Genomic DNA, 4,133 nt, shown 5'->3' with positions numbered 1-4,133 from the left:
AAAAAAAAAAAAAAAAAAGGTATCCACTTGTATACAGAAAAACATTGAAACAAATTGTGCTTTATTTTCAACCTTTCGGCAGATAATTCAGTAAGAGTCTGATTTGATAAGCACAACAGAAAACTAATCATGTCAGAACTGACATCTAACAAGAGATAATCACAAATTAGCTTGGTCTTAGTTTTATATAAAATACTCCTAAGCAAATTAATCAAAGTTATTACTACAAATGATTCACTCAAGTATTTATATGGTTCTGCTCATTACTGTAAATTATTAGGCAAACAATTTACTTATGATCTTCTTTAGAAGAAAAATCTAAGCTATGTATGACATATTTACTAATTCTAATTTATTAAAACAATAAAAGACCTAAAGGCATAAAAAAAATTCACAGCCAAAAGCCATTCAGAAAAGAAAGCAAAACTTCTTATCAAGCATGAAAAGTAAAACAGTATTTGAATCATTATTTCAAAATTAGTTTCATGTGAGATGATTTCTACTGTAACATTAGTTATTAATCAATTAGCAGATAGAGATTCTACCTTTTCATTGGTACTAATATGAAGCAATTGTATTTAGACATTTAGAATTTCTGTTTTTAAAAATTAAGTTAATTATCCAAAGCTGTTCTCATCTCATGACTAGAAGATGCTTTTCCATTTTTAAGCCATTCACTAGAAAGACTGTTAGGTTTTCTTAACACTTAAAGAGGAATCACCTTTATTATTAAAAAAGACATTTGTTAAATAAGCATCTAGATAAAAATGAGCTGGGTTGCCTCTAAATGCAAATCATCAAGAGGTGGGCTAGAAAAGGAAGAACTTCTGGGTTTCTTTACTTTGGGACACATAGTTGGTTAGAAATGTTAAGGAAATACCTACAAACAAACAAAATGGTGCAACCCTGCCACATGGGATGACATGCAATGGAAACAATCTCTGATACTGATGAAAGAGTTTATGTAAAAATCATTTGAAGTAGGGTGAACTGTAGTAATACAAAATCATTTGTTTTATATCATAGTAAATTCTATAATTCGATGAAAGCTACCAAGAGTTTTACTGAGCAACAAAAATCACACTTATGTAAACTTTTCACGCTTCTGAGGTCTTCAAAAAATTAACTTCTCTTGACCTGCTGCATCTTAAGACAATATCTTCTAAAAATAGTATCAAAATGCTGTATTACAACATATGTCGTTGTCAGAGACCTATCCCTCTGATTACTAACTCTAAGGATCATATGTATTTCTGAAACCCAGTTCCTCTGCCATCTATCTGCTTCTGAATGACATTTTCATATCATCAGTTTTTATAAACTGAGGAAAGAAAATATAAACTCTTAATTTTACATCTCTTAAGGAAAAACGTCATACATCCTAGGTAGAAGACATTTTTTCAATTATTATACTAAGACCTGTGTGTCTTACGACACTATCACTCCTCCATTGCTATTATAAATAAAAAAACTAATAACCTAACATTGATCAAAACTTTAATCAAGTAAGTAAAAGGGAATATAATTTTTAATTCTTTCTATGGAATAATCCTAGTTGTTATTAACATTTCATTGTTGCTGTTGTTCTTGTTTTTTTGGTTTTTTTGAGGCAGAGTCTCACTCTGTCGCCCAAGCTGGAGTGCAGGGGTGGGATCTTGGCTCACTGAAACTTCCGCTTCCTGGGTTCAAGCGATTCTGGTACCTTAGCCTCCCGAGCAGCTGAGGTTACAGACACATGCCACCACACCCTGCTAATTTTTGTATTTTTAGCAGAGATGAGGTTTTATCATGTTGGCCAGGCTGGTCTCTAACTCCTGGTCTCAAGCGATCCACCCACCTTGGCCTCCCAAAGTGCTGGGACTACAGGCATGAGCCACCACGCCCGGCCCTAATTGTTATTAACATTTCTAAGAAAAGGAAAAGTAAGACTTAAACACAGCTCATGGACTGTGAAATACAGAAAAAATACTTAACTTTGGATTCAGAAACTGACCACAAAGCCAAAATACAAGACAGCTTTTTGTTTTGTTTTGTTTTTTGATTTTGTTTTTGTTTTTGAGACGGAGTCTCACTCTGTTGCCCAGGTTGGAGTGCAATGGCATGATCTCGGCTCACTGCAACCTCCACCTCCTGAGTTCAAGCGATTCTCTTGCCTCAGCCTCCCAAGTAGCTGGGATTACAGGCATGCACCACCACGCCCAGCAATTTTTGTATTTTTAGTAGAGACAGGGTTTCTCCATGTTGGCCAAGCTGGCCTTGAACTCCTGACCTCAGGTGATCTGCCCGCCTCAGCTCCCAAAGTGCTGGGATCATAGGCATGAGCCACAGCGCCCAATCAAGACACGGTGCCTAGAACTATAAGGATGATGGGTTTATTTACATATCCATTTAAGTGTCAAGAGTCAGAGTCTCGCTCTGTCGCCCAGGCTGGAGTGCAGTGGCACAATCTCGGCTCACTGCAAGCTCCGCCTCCCAGGTTCACGCCATTCTCCTGCCTCAGCCTCCCGAGTAGCTGGGACTACAGGCGCCCGCCACCACGCCCGGCTAATTTGTTTTGTATTTTTAGTAGAATTTAGTATTTTAGTTTCACCATGTTAGCCAGATCTCCTGACCTTGTGATCCACCCACCTCGGCCTCCCAAAGTGCTGAGATTACAGGCGTGAGCCACCGCGCCCGGCCTTCAATTTATTTTTATACAGAGAAAATAAATGGCAAAACAAAAAAAGGTAAGGAACTGACAATGTATTCTTTCCACATAATCAATATGGTTTTACCAAAAGGACTAATCCTAGTTACTGCTCAAATTTTTAAAAAGAGTTCACTGGCTTATTTCCCTCTATATTTTTATTTGTTTAGACATACATGTAATTTTTTTTAGAGACAGGGCCTCACTCTGTCACTCAGCCTGGAGTGTCATGGTACAATCACAGCTCACTGCAGTCTGGAAATCCTGGGCTCAAGTGATCCTCCCACCTCAGCCTCTGGAGACGCTGGGACCACAGAGGCCTGCCACCACACCCAGCTAATTTCTTATTTGTTTATGTATTTTGGCAGAGACGGGGTCTTACTATGTTGCCAGGACTGGTCTCCAATTCCTGGGCTCAAGTGATCCTCCAACCTCGACCACCCAAAATGCTGGTATTACAGGTGTAAGCCACCATATCCAGCCTTTCTCTTTTTAAAAAAATAACACATATTTTAAAAAGGAAAATTACTCAATCTGTATCTTCTTTGGGTAATTACAAATAAATCAAATATTCCTTTACAGATTAAAACAAATTGAGGAGATGTGCAATTAAAAGATATAATTCCATTTCTCAAATAAAATATTTATATTTTCTTCCCAATTTAAAACATAAAGAGACTTTTTATCCATTGCAAGTAATCCAACTGAAATGCAAGTTAATTATGAGCTTTCTCGTGCCAAAAAGGAAACTGGAGTAAGATGAGGGTAAAGGGAAGGAAGCCATTTGGTACCTGATATGATCGGGCTTTTTCCTGTCGTGTGAAAAAACGGGGCAGGATTAAAACATAAAGGAAAGGTGGTAAAAGAATGAAAATGAAAAATGTGCAAAATAAGCAAAGAACTAGCATGATACGAAAATAAAGCAAGAATTAAGAAACAAGCTTAAGCTCTGAACCTAACAAAATAATCAAAAGTATCTACTGCATTTACTTTTTATACACATATGCATTTGTACAATTAATTCCAACTCTTAGGACTCTGAAAATTTCAGGAATATTCAAAAAGTTCTTCAAATACTATGTCATAGGAAGTTCTGATAGGACTTAGCATACTTAGGCATATCTCTACTATTATTTTCTGCCTCAACGTTCATGGCTATAGAATACAGATAGTACCTCGCACCTCATCTTAATAAGCTGCTCCTAAAAGTTAAGGAAAATAATCACTGTAGGAATTGTCTATATAAACCTGAGATAAATGAAAAGTTTTCATAAAGAAAGTAGGTTCACTAAATAGAGGAAGTCAAAGATTATAAAATATTAACCAAATAAACATTTCTCCCAATTGCCCATCCCATTTTCATGAAATGATATACAGGAGTTGAAGGCCACACATACATAGTATTAATCTTTAATCTATGTATATACTTCTTTTTTTTTTTTTTTTT

The 4,133-nt window shown here is 36.3% G+C and overlaps 1 protein-coding gene across 1 annotated transcript in view; it reads right to left on the bottom strand.

The window, feature by feature from the left end:
* Nucleotides 1-4,133, bottom strand: part of ACAP2 (ArfGAP with coiled-coil, ankyrin repeat and PH domains 2) — a 183,984-nt gene that overhangs the window by 35,526 nt on the left and 144,325 nt on the right. The window lies entirely within an intron of this gene.

Source organism: Colobus angolensis, unplaced genomic scaffold (genome assembly GCF_000951035.1).
Source record: "Colobus angolensis palliatus isolate OR3802 unplaced genomic scaffold, Cang.pa_1.0 Scaffold54, whole genome shotgun sequence".
In the NCBI taxonomy this organism is placed as follows: Eukaryota; Metazoa; Chordata; class Mammalia; order Primates; family Cercopithecidae; genus Colobus; species Colobus angolensis.
The sequence above is the reverse complement of the archived record's forward strand: the minus strand, read 5'-3'. Positions and strand labels throughout refer to the sequence as shown.